The 16656-nt window shown below is 35.9% G+C and overlaps 1 protein-coding gene across 2 annotated transcripts in view; it reads right to left on the reverse strand.

The window, feature by feature from the left end:
• MARCHF1 (membrane associated ring-CH-type finger 1) overlaps positions 1–16656 on the reverse strand; it is a 922254-nt gene that overhangs the window by 675933 nt on the left and 229665 nt on the right. The window lies entirely within an intron of this gene.

The following is a 16656-nucleotide window of genomic DNA, read 5'->3' on the forward strand; positions in this document are numbered from 1 at the left end:
ACTGCCCCAGTGGCAGAGAACAAGTAGAGTTTGATGAGGATGAATTTTCTTAAAATTGATAATGACTATACATTTTGTACTTGCCTCTTATTAGGAAATTTAAACCAAGTATAAAAAGTGAATATAAAAAGTGAACGTCTCCAGGAGCTGGGTGGCTCAGTGCGTTAAGCCTCTGCCTTCAGCTCAGGTCATGTCATAGTCTCAGGGTCCTGGGATTGAGCCCTGCATTAGGGTCTCTGCTCAGCAGGGAGCCTGCTTTCCCCTCTCTCTCTGCCTGCCTCTCTGTCTACTTGTGATCTCTCTCTCTGTCAAATAAATAAATAATAAAAATCTTAAAAAAAAAAAAAAGTGAACGCCTCTAGTTCCAAAATTATCTCATCTAACTGTCCCACAAGCAGCCTCTCCTTAGCCAGACAGACCTATTTGTTTCCATATTCACTACTCCCATTCCTAGTCTTGATTTACTCCCAAATGTCCTTCACCAGGAACCATCCTTCAGCCTTCAGCCTTCTTTTCTTTCCCTTCCTTCAAGGCCCAGTTTAAATGACATGGTCTCCATGAAATTTCTGCATGTAAGAATCCCTCCCCCTCCACTGAGGTCCCACATATTTATCTAAGAATCTAAGATGGAACCTTCCTTTTTTTTCTTTCTTTCTTTCTTCCCTTTTTTTTTTTTTAATTTTCAATTTTCCATCCAGCAGCAGTGTGTAGAGAGAATATTATGCAGATGCCGTTAATTTTTTTTTCCCTGTGTTTACATCTTGAGGCAGAATAGTCTGTCTGCAGCTATGTGATGGGCTATGTGAGGGGAAAATATCTGGGCTATTAGAGTGAAAAAGTGTGTTTTATGTAAATTTTGAAAGCAAAATGTGTCAAGAGCATGGTTTTTAAACTTATTTGGGCTTCATTTAAAAAAAAAAAAAATTTAACCCAGTTACTTCACCTGATTTTCTAGAGATCCGAATTTGTGACCAGCGCTGAAGGTTCAGTGTTAGTATGGCTTGTGATGGCAGCTGTGCCATATTCTTGTTGGAGATGAACCATAGCACCAGAGCCCCTCCTTCCTTGTCAGTCTTGACCCAAAGATGTCTCCATTCCTAGTTGTTTGTCACCACATAATTGGTGTTGATTGGAAGCTTTTCCTGAAATGGGGCAGAACTGCTTGTTGTCTTTTCCATGTAACTTAAGCATAGTAATATAAATAAAGTCATAGTTGGATGTTAAAAAAATAAAAATTATCACCTACCTGGCCTCAACATGGTTTGGACACCAACCCACTGGAAATATATACTAGTTATATAGGTACAAAAGGGTAAAGACATACACTGATTTAGGTTAACTCTATTCCTCACAACCAGAAGAGTATTCTACAAAATCAAATACATAGAGAGAGAGAGAGAGATAGACAGATAGATAGGTATCATGCACTACATGCTTTTTAATAATACTAATGTTTAGGGGCGCCTGGGTGGCTCAGTGGGTTGAAGCCTCTGCCTTCAGCTCAGGTCATAGTCTCAGGGTCCGGGGATCAAGCCCCACATCGGGCTCTCTGCTCAGCGGGGAACCTGCTTCCTCCTCTCTCTGCCTGCCTCTCTGCCTACTTGTAATCTGTATCAAATAAATAAATAAAATATTTAAAAAAATAATACTAATACTAATGTTAAATTTATACACCCTACGAAATTATTTAAATGTGACATGCTTATATATGGCACAGAATAAAACCAACAAGATCCCTTTTAAACTTACTGCAATGTAAGTTCTATGAGGGCAGTGATTTGCACTGTCTAGTTCACCATGGAATGATTCCCCATATTTTAAGTACATTACCTGGATCAGAGTTGACATTCTGTACACATTTGCTGAGTGAATAAATAATCACTTCTTTTCTATTTTCAGTGCCTAATTTAGGTCTTTGTCATATCTTGCCTGCTTCTGTTCCTGGATCTTTTTAATGGAATAGAAGACTCTGGCTAAATATTAAAAAAACTATTTCCCATATTCTTCCAAGCATATAGCTAGATATGCTCTTCCAGATTCTCCTGCAGTTAGATGTGACCTTCTGATAGTTTGGAGCCAACAGAATTTGAGCAGAAGTTATGTATTCCACCTGGTCCATAATGTATACTGCCTAAATTGTAAAACTTCCTACAGAATTTTCCACATTCCCTCTCTCCACTTTTGGTCAGATCCTGAAGAATCAGAAGAAAACTTCAAGACCCTAGATGATAAAGCGCTTTTGGATGAAAGGAACTTAAGACCCAAGTGTTTTCATGGATAGACTCTGATTCCCTACACCCTTGCCAACCTACTATGAACTATTCTGTGAAAACAAAACTTTCAGTGTTAGGGAACTGAAGTATTGGATTGTTAGTTACAGTAGTGGTCATATCATAACAAGTGCCAAAACTGGTACCTCAAAGAAGGGTTTGGTTTTAGCAAAAGCAAAACAAAACAAAAAACAAACAAAAAATCCTAACACTAATTTGTCAATTGTCAGAAGACAAATTGTTATCATAAGCTGAAAACATGGTGGTCTATGTTATGTGATAGCAAAATATTTGTTAAAGCTGATCACTCAGAAGACACCTGCTACTGAATCTGGAGCTTCGGGGGCATTGATTGGTAAGAATTATAGCATCGTGCAACTGACTTCTTTGACTGTCATTGGTAAGATATTAAAAAAAAAAAAAAAAAGTATGAGCTCAACAAAGAACAGGCCAATGTACAGCTTGAAAACAAAACTGTGTACAGGCTGAAAAGAAACCCAGAAATCCAAAGCATTTAAGATTGGAAAATCCATTTGCTTCTGTACCTGCAACTGTCTGAGAGAGAATTTTAAAAGACTGTGAGCAACAAATGCCCAGGAAACTTCTTTTGAACAAGATTCAATCTCTCTCAAATGTCAAGTGTGGCCTTTTCATCTATTGTGACCTCAAAGTATCCTTCTTTAAGTTGAGAGAGATACATGAGGAAAAAGAAATAAAGACATATATTGGACTTCAGGAATATATCTAGGAAAATATGGGCACATGTAATTGTCTACAACTTACTACCAAGCTTTACAGGAACCATACACCAAATAAATAGCAAACCCAGAATAAAAGAGCCTTTTGGTTTGAGCTATGAAACACCTTTCAGGACCACAAGGTTGCTTTAGCAAAAGATGGACTGTGAAGACTCAGCAGCCTCTAGGGAGTGCATTCTCTCCGATACCCAGCTCAGAGATGGCCAAAAAAGGATAAGTCACAGGGAATACTTTCCCAGGAAAAGAGACAGAATCCACAGAGAAAAGTGAATAAAGCTGTTTCTTTTAGAAAGAAGAACCAAAATCTAGTTTTCTGTATCTCCAGGGTAGAGAGTCTATCAAATGCTTGCCCAGCAGGATCTCAGCATCCCTGTGATTGCTTTGTATCTCCCATTCTCATATTTTCTGAATGAGACATTTTATTGATGTTATTTTTTATTGCCCTATCATTGTATACTGGCTGGGGATAAAGAGGAAGAAATGAAAAACAAATAATTTGTATCTTTATTTTAGTTAATAATCATCCTGAACACCAATAATCACACTTGTAACCAATAAGAAGGACTGCACATCACTTAAAGGGATAAGATTTTGAGCAGTTGTTACAACTGGATGGGATTCTGGGTTATATTACTCGGTGAGTGGGTAAATATGCTCTAGTTGTGAGAGAAAACAAAACACAAGAGGTATATGACAACCAGGAAAACCAACTGTGGCAGAGACTGGCCAGTTATTCACCAATTCATCTATCTTTTTCTCCTGCCCACATAGCTAAAACACATTACCTAAACTATTCTTTTAGTTAGGTTGTCCTATGCCCAAGTTCTAGGCAAAAGGACATGGAAGGAAACAATGTGCACTACTTCTGGTTTAATGTGTACTACCTCTGGTGTAAGCTCACAAACTCTTCTGTATCATCATCTATGCCAGGATTTTATTCTTTGGTATACTGGTTGGCTTCAGATACTCTGGTAGTTAACTCTAAAGTCTTAGCCTCAGAGTCTCTGTTTGCATGTTTGTGTGTGTGTTTGTCCACATGTGTTTGTACATACGTGTTTGTGTGTGTGAATTTAATATCTGAAAGATTTTGGGTCCCTGAGTCAGTGAATGGAAAAGAGACCTCCTGCTGCCCCTCATTGAACTATGACATTAGTGAGAGAAAAAAAAAAAAAAAAAAAAAAAAAAAAGAACTAAAAAAGCAAATCAAACAAAACAAAACACTGGTTTTGTTATTTGGTATTTGTTAACAAGGTTGAAATTTGGTATTTGGTATCTGGTACTTTGTGAACTGAAATTTGGTATTTGTTAACAAGGTTGGCCTACCTTGTTAAATATTATCTTGGCAATAACCTACCCTGCCTATTCAATCTATCTCCACAGTTTGACTCGACTTAATATGTATAAAACAATAGTCTGACTCTGTCACTCAGTTGTTTCAAAAACTTCTGCCTCGGTAATATTAATAGGGATAAAGTCCAAAATTCTAGTATAATTTAGTACATTCAATGAGTACTTACTGAAAAAATGCTATGTTTTAGGCATGTGTTAGGCCTAAAAATTAATGACTAACAGGAGAAAAAAAAATAAAACAAAACACAGCTATCACAGAGCTCATAGTTTATGGCAAAAGAAAGGTATTAATAACATTAGTTAAATAATCATACTTTATACATGCCTAAGTCCATGCTGTTTTCATGCTATGAAAGAAAAGTAGTATGGATGCTATATAAAAAGATTTTAGTCTTAGTCTGAATGGTTATAACTCATAAGATCGCATTCTAACTGAGGTTGTCTACTTGTACTTCTTCCCATCCAGCATGCCACTCAGAGACAGGCATATCCTACAATTCCCATCTTTTATAATCTCTTCACCTGCCTGAGAGCAGAGTCTTGCCTTACTTTTCTAGACAAGAGAATATGGGAAAAGTGACAGGATGCCATTACCTTCTTTAAATTATATAGCAAAGATGAAGAGATTTGACAATGTAATTAATATCCCTAATCAATTAATTGAAAGGAAGATTATCTGGGTGATAAACTGATGACTCTCTTAAGACAGTCTAGAAATCATAGACTAGAAGAACCAGAGACCCTATCTCTGTTTCTGGCTTTGCAGAGCAAGCTGCCACCAAAGATAAAACCTCAAGGAAATAAATTTTGCCCAAAACCTGAGGGAGTTCTGAAGCAAATCTTTCTTTAGTCAAAGACTCTAGACAAGAATGTAGGCTAGCTAACACCTTAATCTAAGCCCTTTGAGACTCTAAAGAAAAAACCCAGCTAAGCCATGCCTGGCCTTCTGTGCCACAAAAAGTATAAGGCAAAAAAGGAATGCTGTTTCCAGACCTTGAGGGAAGATGGTGGAGTAGGACCTGACACTCACTCATCATTACATCATGTGTAATGGTTCCCATGTACACAACGAGATAACACCCATATCTGTGTAAATAACCCAGAAAACAATACAAAGTCTGGCAGAACAGACTCTCCACAGCTAAATGTAGAGAAGAGTCCACATCAAGGAGTGTAGGGAGGGCAGAGACCTAGTCCTGAGCTAAAAAGACAGAGGGCACCACAACAAGAAGAGGCATCACAGGGTAGAGGAGCAAATCCCCATACCAGGCAACCCAGGCAAGGGGGACCACACAGGGAAGGCGAATCCCCATAACATTTGGCTTTGAAAACCAGAGGCTAGATTTTGCAAGTTCTTAAAATCACTGGGCCTTATCATCAACCAGTTTTAAAAATCAATGAGCTAGACTCTGGCCAAGATGGTGGAGTTCCTGCCCTTAAAGAGACAGCACTAAAAACAGCCCCACTAAGATACAGCATAGAGGCAGCAGCTTGAAAAATATAGGAGGGAGATTTGTTTACTAATGTCAGAGGTGTGCTGAAAGGGCAGAGATCACTGGGAGATTTCTCCAGAAATAAGGGAGCTAGCAGGTAGCATTTCCCTTTCCTATTTGCTCCACCCACACATTCTCTTGGGGACATGCCCCCTCCAGTCAGGCATCCCCTCAAAGAAAACAAGAGGACCTTGTTTGTACCATGTGCCCCTCACCCCATGTACCCTCCACATCCAGTCCTGTGGCAGGAGTTTTCTAAGGTAACTCCAGATCTTCTCCCACAGCAGAACTGCATAAACCTTACTAATACCACACACCCCAGCACCATGTTCTCCTGTGGACTTGCTCCCCACCCCCAGTATGCTCTTATCCATAGCCTGTTGAAAGCAATGCCACAGCCTGACAGTGGGTAACCAGTCCTGACAGGGGCCATTCTACTCCAAAGTGACTCCTGACCCAGGGAGAGGAGAAGAAAACTATACACACCAGTCCAACTTCAACCCCAGCAGTGGACTATAGGCCCACCTACCAACAAAAGCATCTGAATATATGGTGCTATATGATTAAGATCCTATATACAAAGCTAACGGTAATAATGATTCAAAAACCAGTAACACTGATGCCTGGGTGGTTCAGTCAGTTAAGCTTCTGCCTTCAGCTCAGGTCATGATTCCGGGATCCTGGGACCGAGCCCCACATCAGGCTCCTTGCTCAGCAGAAAGCCTGCTTCTCTCTCTCCCTCTGCCTCCCTCTCCCTCTGCCTGCTGATCCCCCTGGTTTGTGCTCTCTCTCTTTCTCTGATAAATAAATTTTTTAAATCTTAAAAAAATAAAAAAAACAGTAACAGAAATTAAAGAGAAATGAATCCCAGTACATCACTAAAGAAAGTCAACAAACCATGAGAGAAGGGATCAAGAGAAGAAAGCAACACAGAAGAACTATAAAAACAACCATAAATCTAGTAACAAAATTGCAGTAAGTACATAACTATCAATAATTACTTTAAATGTAAGTGGACTAAATCCACTCAAATTAAAAGATACAGGGTGACAGATGGATTAAAAAAGCAAGACCCAACTATATGCCACCTACAGGAGACTCATTTCAGACCTAAAGACACATGCACATTGAAAGTGAATGGATGAAAAATCATTTATCATGCAAATGGAAGTGAAAAGAAAGCCAAGGTAGCAATAATGTATCAGACAAAATGGACTTTAAAACAAAGCTGTAACAAAAGACAAACAGGATAAGCATAAAATGGAACAGTTCAAAAAGAATATGTAACAATTGTAGATATTTATGTACCTAACATGGGAGCACTCAAATACATAAGACAGCTAAACAGAAACATAAAGGAAATCATAGATAATAATGCAATAATAGTAGGGGACTTTAACACTCCACTTATATCATTGCACAAATCATTCAAACAGAAAATCAACAAGGAAACAATCTTTTTGTTTGTTTGTTTGTTGGGGTTTTTGTTTGTTTGTTTGTTTGTTTGTTTTTGAGAGGGAGGGAGGAGGAATATAGGGAGAGAGAGAGAGATTCTAAAGCAAGCTCCATGCCCAGGGTGGAGCCTGAGATCATGACCTGAGCCTAAATCAAGAGTCAGATGTTTAACTAAGCCACTCAGGTGCCCTGATACAATGGCTTTAAATAACAATTGGACAAGATGAATCTAACAGATATATTCAGAAAATTCCACCCTAAAACAGCAGAATACCATTTCTTTCAAATACACGTGGAACGTTCTCCAGAATGGATCACATGTTAGGCCACAAAACAACTCTCAACAAATTCAAAAACATCAAAATCATACCACACATCCTTTCTGACCACCATGCTATGAAGCTAGAAATAAACCACAAGAAATAAAAAAGCAAAACAAAGCATGGAAATAACACAAACACATGGAGGTTAAAGACCATGTTACTAAACAATGAATGGGTAATAAAAAATCAAAATGGAAATGCAAAAATACATGGACACATATACAAATGAAAACATATAGTCCAAAATCTTTGGATGCAGCAAAAGCTGTTCTAACAGGGAAGTTTATAGCAATATAGATCTACTTCAAGAAGCAAGATAAATCTCAAATAAACAACCTCACTGTACACAATAGAGAAGCTAGAAAAAGAAGAACAAACAAAATCCAAAACCAGTAGGAGAAAGGAAATAATAAAGATTAAAGAAGAAATAAATGAAATAAAAACTAAAATAATAATAAAACAGATAAACAAAATGAGGAACTGATTCTTTGAAAAGATCAATAAAATTGTAAACCTTCAGCCAGACTGATCAAAGAGGTGAGAGAGAGGATCCAAATAAACAAAAGCAGAAATGAAAAAAAGAAAAATAACAACTGACACTACAGAAATGCAAAGGATATAAGAGAATACTAAAAAAAAATTATATGTCAAGAAATTGGACAACCTAGAAGAAATGCATGAATTCCTAGAAGCATATAATCTCCCAAAACTGAATCAGGAAGAAATAGAAAATTTGAACAGACAGATTATGTGTAATGAAATTGATTTAATAATCAAAAAACTCCCAAAGAACAAAAGTCCAGGACCATGTTCACAGATGAATTCTACCAATAATTTAAAGAAGAGTTACTGCCTATTTTGTTCAAACTATTCCAAAAAAATAGAGTAGAAAGGAAAGCTTCCAAATTCATTCTATGTCAGCATTACCCTGATACCAAAACCAGATAAAGATACTATGAAAAAAGAGAGAGAGAGAGATAACTATAGGCCAATGTCTCTTATGAATACAGACGCAAAAATCCTGAAAAAATATATTAGCAAAATGAATCCAACAATACAGTAAAAAAAAATTACTGCAATCAAGTGGGATTTATTCCTGGGATGCAAGGGCAGTTCAATATTCAAAAATCCAACAACATGATACTCCATATTAACAAGAGAAAGGAAAAAACCATAGGATCATTTCAATAGATGCAAAAAAAACCCAAACCAACACAAACAAACAAAAAGTCATCTGACAAGTCCAACATCCATTCATGATAATAATAAAACAAAAAAACTTCAACAAAGTAGGCTTAGAAGAAACATACCTCAACATAATGAAGGCCAGATATGAAAAACCCACAACTAACACCATACTCAATGGCATAAAACAACTTTTCACCTACGATCAGGAATAGTATATGATGTCCATTCTTATCACTTTTATTCAACATAGTACTAGAAGTCCTAGCCACAGCAATCAGACACAAAAAAAGAAATAAAAGGCATCCAAATAAGTAAGGAAGGAATAAAATTTTCTCTATTTGCAGATGACATGATACTACATATAGAAAACCCTAAAAACTCCACCAAAAAAATACTAGAACTAATAAATTAGTTCAGCAAGGTCATAGAATACAAAATCAATATACAGAAATCCATTGCATTTCTATACTCTAATAATGAAGAAGCAAAAAGTTAAGAAAGCAATATCATTTACAAAAGAACCAAAATGAATAAGATAACTGGGAATAAGTTTAATCAAGGAGATGAAAGATCTCTACTCTGAAAACTAAAACATTGATGGGGGGAAAAAGTGATGAAAGTATTTGAAGACAGAAACAAATGGAAAGATATTCCATGCTCATGGATTGGGAGCACAAATACTGTTAAAATAGCTTTGCTCCCTAAAGCAATTTACAGATTTAAAGCAATCCCTATCAAAATACCCAACAGCAGTTTCCACAGAACTAGAACAAACTATCCTAAAATTTGTATGAAGCCACAGAAGACCCCAAGTAGCCAAAGCAATATTGAAAAATAACAAAACTGGAGATATCACAATCCCAGAGTTGAAGATATACTATGAAGCAGTAGTAATCAAAATAGTATGGTACTGGCACAAAAGGAGATATGTAGATCAACAGAACAGAACAGAGAGTCCAGAAATAAACCCATGATAATTTGTCAATCAATCTTTGACAATGAGTCAGGAACATCCACTGGGGAAAAGACAGTCTCTTCCAGAAATGGTGTTGGGAAAACAGAATAGCTACACACAAAAGAATGATACTAGACCACTGTCTTACACAATACATAAAAGTAAACTAAAAAATGGATTAAGGACTTAATTATGAGACCTAAAACCATAAAAAATTCTAGAAGAGCATATAAGTAGTTATGTCTCTCACATTGGCTCAGCTGTAGCAACATTTTTCTAGATATGTCTCCTGAAGCAATGGAAACAAAAGCAAAAATAAGTTATTGAGATTACATTTTTTAAAAAAGCACATAGTAGAGCAAAGGAAACAAGAAAACTAAAAGACAACCTACTGAATGGGAGAGGATAAGAAGACATGAACAGGCACATTTCTCCAAAGAAGACAAGAAGATGACCAAAATACACATGAAAAGGTGGTCAACATCACTCATCATGAGGGAAATATAAATCAAATCTACAATGAGATATGACCTCATACCTGCCAGAATGACTAAAATCAAAAACACAAGAAACAATAAGAGTTGGCAAGGAAAAAAAGGAATGCTCATACACTGTTGATGGTAATGCAAACTGGTGAAGCCACTGTGAAAAACAGTATGAAGGTTCCTTAAACACACACACACACACACACACACACACACACAAACCCAAAAAATACCTCCATATGATCTAGTAATTCCAGTACTGGATTATTACCCAAAGAATACAAAAACAATAATTTGGAAAGATATATGCACCCCTATGTTTATTGCTATAATATTTACAATAGCCAAATTATGGAGGCAGCCCAAGGGTCCATCAATAGATGAATGGATAAAGAAGATGTGGTATACATACACAGTGGAATATTACCAGCCATAAAGAAGAATGAAATCCTGCCATTTTCAACAACATGAATAAAACTAGAGGGTATAATGCTAAGTGAAATACATCAGTCAATGAAAGAGAAATACTATATAATCTCACTAATATGTGGAATTTAAGAAATAAAACAAACAAAGGAAAAAAGAGATAAATCAAAAACACTCAGGTGATGGTTACCAGAAGGGAGGTGAGTGGGGAGAATGGGTGAAATCAGCGAAGGGGATTAAGGGTACACATCCTGTGATGAGCTCTGAGCAACATACGGAATTGTTAAATAACTGTATTGTACACTTGAAACTAATAAAACGTTCTATGTTAACTACACTAGAATCAGAATTTTAAAAAATTGTTTGAAAAAAAAAAGAATGTTGTTTTCAACTGCTAAATTTCTCACACTTTATTACACAGTAATAAAAAACTAATACATACTCTTTCCGATAGTAAGCATTCCTTGTTCATATTATACTACCCCCGACACATGAAATATTTCCTGTGACTTCTTCTTACAGTCAATTTCAAATGCCCTCCCCACAACTCAACCTGGTGAAATCTTGTCATCCTTAAAGGATCAGCTTAGATCCCAAATCAGTTCTTCAGCCTGCCCAGACACTTCCCCCATCCCTTGCTCACACTCTTCCCTGCCTCACCCTCTCTCACTACACATGGAAGTAATCAATTCTCTATTACCCAGGAATTGTTTTAGTAGTTTGATTGCATTCTATTATTGTTAGCTGTTGATGAGTTTATGCATTAATTTGTGAGTTCCTTCAGGGAAGGAAATATATGACTCTAGGAGACTGTGTCTCTTCTTTAGATCTTATTCTTCCTCTGGAACATGAACACATTGAGTAGATATGTGACGTTCTAGATATGTCTCTGAGTAGATATGTGACATGAGTAGATATGTCACGTTCACTGTTTGGGCCTATAAAATGCCTTTGGAGCATACAATCATCCCTCATGATAATCTTCCTACTTAGCCAGGACTCCCAGGATTCTTCCTAGTATTATACCCAAGATAGCCAATAACATTATTTTTATTATTATTAAGTAGAATAAAATAATAATTTCATCCTCCATCCTCACTACAAATGAATTCTAAAGACTTTATTAGTTTTCAAATCTCATATTTTATTAGAAGTACATTGATATATATATTCTCAGCACCTAGTACAGGGCCTAACACTAGAAAATATTAAATAGTTGTTCTCTGAGACTTCTAGATTTTCCAATTTGGGTTTGTTTGTTTTTTTTAACTCAAACTCTAATAATCTGTTTTCTGATTTTTTTTTTCAATCAGTCCAATATTCGTTCCTTTATTTTCTTCTGCTGCTTGCCACATACTACCCCAGTAATATTTCCTTTTCAGTATGGATCTTATTTTTAAAGATAATTGTTTTGAAATCATCTAATGATTTGATTCACATATTTTTATTAAGTTAAATTCTGAAAAGATTCATAAACTGAGCAGCCAGTTTATGTAATAATTACAGATATTTCTCATAAACCTGAGTCTCAATAATAATCATAGTACTCAGAAATATGACATCTAGATATCTGAAATATTTATGCATCCTCAGTTCCTAGTTTTAGAACGCTTTGGCTTTCAATACAGGGCTGTGGACAAGAACTCAAGTGGTGCAATCAGATAAATTTAGAATCCATTTTACTACTAATTTTTGTGACTATGGCCTAATTATTTAATTTAATCTCTCCAAATCTTGATTTGCTCTTATATAAAATGGAGATAATAAAATAATTAACACCACAGAGCTACTATAAGGATTAATACAGCACGTAGAGTTGATGCTAAAAAATATTAACTTAAAACTATCAGGAATTAGGGATTATGTGCAATGGTACAAATATATGCCATATCTCTGCTAAATAAATTGCATAAATGGTCACAGATAGTTTTTACCACAATAAAAAACTCCTATTCACTTGACTTATTTCACTAAGCATGATACGCTCTAGTTCCATCCATGTTGTCACAAATGGCAAGATTTCATTTCTTTTGATGGCTGCATAGTATTCCATTGTGTATATATACCACATTTTCTTGATCCATTCATCTGTAGTGAAATAAGTCAAGCAGAGAAAGACAACTATCATATGATCTCCCTGATATGAGGAAGTGGTGATGCAATATGGGGGCTTAAGGGGGTAGGAGAAGAATAAATGAAACAAGATGGGATTGGGAGGACACAAACCATAAGTGACTCTTAATCTCACAAAACAAACTGAGGGTTGCTGGAGGGAGGGGGGTTGGGAGAAGGGGGGTGGGGTTATGAACATTGGGGAGGGTATGTGCTTTGGTGAGTGCTGTGAAGTGTGTAAACCTGGAGATTCACAGACCTGTACCCCTGGGGATAAAAATATATGTTTATAAAAAATAAAAAATTAAAACAAAACAAAACAAAAAAACTCCTATTCAAATATATATAAAATTTTTTGCTTTGACCCCTCTTTCTCAGAGCTTCTCTCTTTCTTAATAGACAATACAGATAAAGACACAAATAAGGAAAAATTGTAAAATACATAAATTAATTAGGACTTTGTCACTGTACTTTGAACAATGGCTTCTTTCTATTTTGGAGAGAGAATCCCAAGCGGACTCCACGCTGAGCCTGACAAGGCTCAAGCTCATGCCTCATGACCTGAGCCTGAATCAAGAGTTGGGCTCAACTCACTGAGCCACCAAGTAGCCACTGAACAATGATTTATTTTTTTTAAACTCTATTGAAAATGATGAGTAAATTAGTTAATAAAGACCTTCCTCACCTCAGGCAATTAAGAGGGCTTTTGTATACTGCAGATCATTACATAATTACATATTAGCTTCTATATTTGTGCACATGATATTTTGTAGGTGTGCAGAAAGTTTTATAACAGTCGTATAAAAAGCTGTAAATGAAATAATTATGAAACATTCTGGGGAAAATGATTACAGATAGAATAAATACGTAAGCTAACAAGAGATAAAGTAGAAAAAGAATTGAACTTCAAGTCATAGTTAGAGCTAAACCCTATCTCTGCCTCTCAAGAGTTACCTGACTCTAGGAGACTGTGTCTCTTCTCTAGATCTTATTCTTCTTCTGTAACATGAAGATATTGAACAGATTCTCTGCGTAGATATATGACATTTACTGCTTTGGGCTGTAAAATGCCTTTGGAACATTACTATTTATCCCTCATGATAACCTTCCTACTTAGCTAGGACTAAGTCCCAGTATTTTTCTTTGTATTATACCCAAGATAGTCACTGCCATTATTTTTATTATTGTTGTTAAGTGGAATAAAATAATAATTTCATCTGCCATCCTACTACAAATGAATTCTAAAGACTTCATTAGATTTCAAATCTCATATTGTATTAGTAGCACATATTACAATTTCATTATTATAATATGACTTTAAATTTCTGATGAAAATATTAGAATTAGAAAATGTTTTGCGATTAACCATAAATATCTATTATCAGAAATCTGCATTTCTTACAAAAATAACAGGAAAAAAAGGTTTAGATATAATTTTTATAGGCTACTTTTAAAATGAAAGAAATAGCATGACCCAAAATGAACATATGAATTCAACCAGTGACAGCTCATATTCCTGCCTTCTCTCATTACAGAATCCCAACTGACAGGTATGTCTTCATCAAAATTCAGCTTAAGGGTTATCTTCTCCATAAAACATTTAAATAATAACCCAACTAAAGAATTTTAAAGATTGGAGAGCATGTAACAAGCTAAAAGACAAACCATGCAATTAAGACATGAAACCTCAGATTTAATAAAAGTAAAATTGACTCTATGATCTTTAAAAAAAATACATACCTGATACAAAATGACAAAAGGATAAGAATAAGATGATACCTACTGTTTCTAGCAGTTTCCCTAATAAGATGCATTGAATATCTATTCAACTAAAATAAATGTGAATGCTGGATAAGGTTTAGGGAAGCATGTTCTTAAATCTCTCCACAAGACGTTAAAGTAAAAATAATAATAATAATAATAATAATAATAAATATTACTAAGGCCAACACCTAAGTGAAGGTAGAAGAGTAAAGTACTGATAACAGCTTTCACTTGAGAATAATGATAAGGCCTGGTAAACTTGATTTGAAGTGAGCCTAACTTAAAGCCTAAGACACAAAGCCTGGTGCCTCTCCCAGGTAGATTATTTAAAAGAAAAAATCCACTCTACAGATCCAGAACATCAAATGATTATAAATAAATTTTTATAAAGATGAATTAGATATACCCACCTTGCTGCTGATAATTAGTAATAATCATGAATTATCCCTCATATGGCCCAAATTCAATAATGTTTTAATTTATAGTGACTCTTGATACATAGTTCACTGAAGGATGTGGTGGAGAAAAAAATCAATTCATTATTGGAAGCTATCTTATTCCCAAGACTCAGAAAATTTCCATAAATGAAATTCTAAGGTATATGAACTCACAGTCAAAAAAACAAAACAGCACTAAAAGAAACAAGGCATAAGCAAGAGATAAGAAACAATTGTCAGCAAATCAGACTCATGAAGACTTCAAATATAAGAGTAATCAGACAGCATGTAAAAGAAATAGGTTTTTTATGTGCAAAGACATAAAACCAGACTATAATAAATTATGAAACAAACCCACGGATTGGGAGAAGATATTCATAAATGACACTACAGACAAAGGACTGATATCCAAGATCTATAAAGAACTTCTCCAACTCAAAACTCAAAAAACTGGTAATCACATCAAAAAATGGGCAGAAAACATGAACGGACACTTCTCCAATGAAGACATACAAATGGCTAAGAGACACATGAAAAAATATTCATCATTATTAGCCATCAGGGAAATTCAAATCAAAACCACATTGAGATAAGACCTTAAACCTGTGAGAATGGCAAAAATTAACAAGGCAAGAAAAAACAAATGTTGGAGAGGATGTGGAGAAATGGGAACCCTCTTACACTGTTGGTGGAAATGCAAGTTGGTGTAGCCACTTTGGAAAACAGTGTGGAAATTCCTAAAAAAAAAAAATTAAAAATAGAACTACCCTATGATCTAACAATTGCACTAGTGGGTATTTACCCCACAGATACAGATATAGTGAAAAAAAAGGGCCATATGCACCCCAGTGTTCATAGCATCAATGTCCATAATAGCCAAACTGTGGAAAGAGCCAAGATGCCCTTCAACAGACAAATGGATAAAAAAAATGTGGCCCATATATAGAATGGAATATCACTCAACCATTAGAAAGGATGAATACCCAACTTTTGCATCAACATGAATGGGACTGGAGAAGAATATGCTGAGTGAAATAAGTCAAGCAAAGAAAGTCCATTATCATATGGATTCACTTACTTACAGAACGTAAGGAATAACATGGAAGACATTAGGAGAAGGAAGGGAAAAGTGAAGGGGGGGATTGGAGAGGGAGATGAACCACGAGAGACTGTGGACTCTGAGAAACAAACTGAGGGTTTTTGAGGGGAGGCGGTGGGAGGGCTGGGTAAGCCTGCTGGTTGGCACTAAGGAGGGCACATATTGCATGGAGCACTGGGTGTTATGCATAACAATGAATCTTGGAACAATACATCAAAAACTAATGACATACTGCCTGGTGACTAACATAACACAATACAAAAATCAGATAAGGAATCAAATAGAACTTTTAGAAATTAAAAGTATAATCATTTAATCTAAAATCACTAGGGGTCAGCTGGGTGGCTCAGTCAGTTAAGCATCCAACTCTTGATTTTGGCTAAGGCCATGATCTTGGGTCATGAGATCCAGCCCTGAGTCATCAGGCTCTATGTTGAGCAGGGAGTTTGCATGAGATTCTTTCCCCCTCCCTCTGCTGCTCAATTCTCTTGAATGCGCACATATGTGTGTACACTCTCTCTCTAAAATAAATAAATCTTCT

The sequence above is a fragment of the Mustela lutreola genome, chromosome 1 (assembly GCF_030435805.1).
Source record: "Mustela lutreola isolate mMusLut2 chromosome 1, mMusLut2.pri, whole genome shotgun sequence".
In the NCBI taxonomy this organism is placed as follows: Eukaryota; Metazoa; Chordata; class Mammalia; order Carnivora; family Mustelidae; genus Mustela; species Mustela lutreola.